This window comes from Tupaia chinensis, unplaced genomic scaffold (assembly GCF_000334495.1).
Source record: "Tupaia chinensis unplaced genomic scaffold, TupChi_1.0 Scaffold145659_1, whole genome shotgun sequence".
Taxonomy (NCBI): Eukaryota; Metazoa; Chordata; class Mammalia; order Scandentia; family Tupaiidae; genus Tupaia; species Tupaia belangeri.
Genome location: NW_006205516.1, coordinates 480607 through 480885, shown reverse-complemented (window position 1 = coordinate 480885; position 279 = coordinate 480607). Strand labels below are relative to the sequence as shown.

Genomic DNA, 279 nt, shown 5'->3' with positions numbered 1-279 from the left:
TTAGGAGCACATGCTCCCCTAAAGAAAAAACCTCTCAAAAAAAAAAAAGTGAAAAAAAAAAATGTATAGTCTGGGGCCCCACCTCAGATCTACTGTCAGAAACCATGGGGGGTGTGGGGGGTGGGACCAGCAGCCTGTATTTTAACAAGCCTAACAGGTGATTTTGATGCATACTTAAGTTTGAGAAACACAATTACAGCATCAAGAAGATACTCAAACTCGAGACCAGCAGTTAGCATAATGGCTATGTCGCTGGATTCCCACGTAGTTGACCGTGGT

At 43.4% G+C, this 279-nt stretch overlaps 1 protein-coding gene across 1 annotated transcript in view; it reads right to left on the bottom strand.

The window, feature by feature from the left end:
* The window catches only part of NKRF (NFKB repressing factor), a 20674-nt gene that overhangs the window by 16332 nt on the left and 4063 nt on the right, over positions 1–279 (bottom strand). The window lies entirely within an intron of this gene.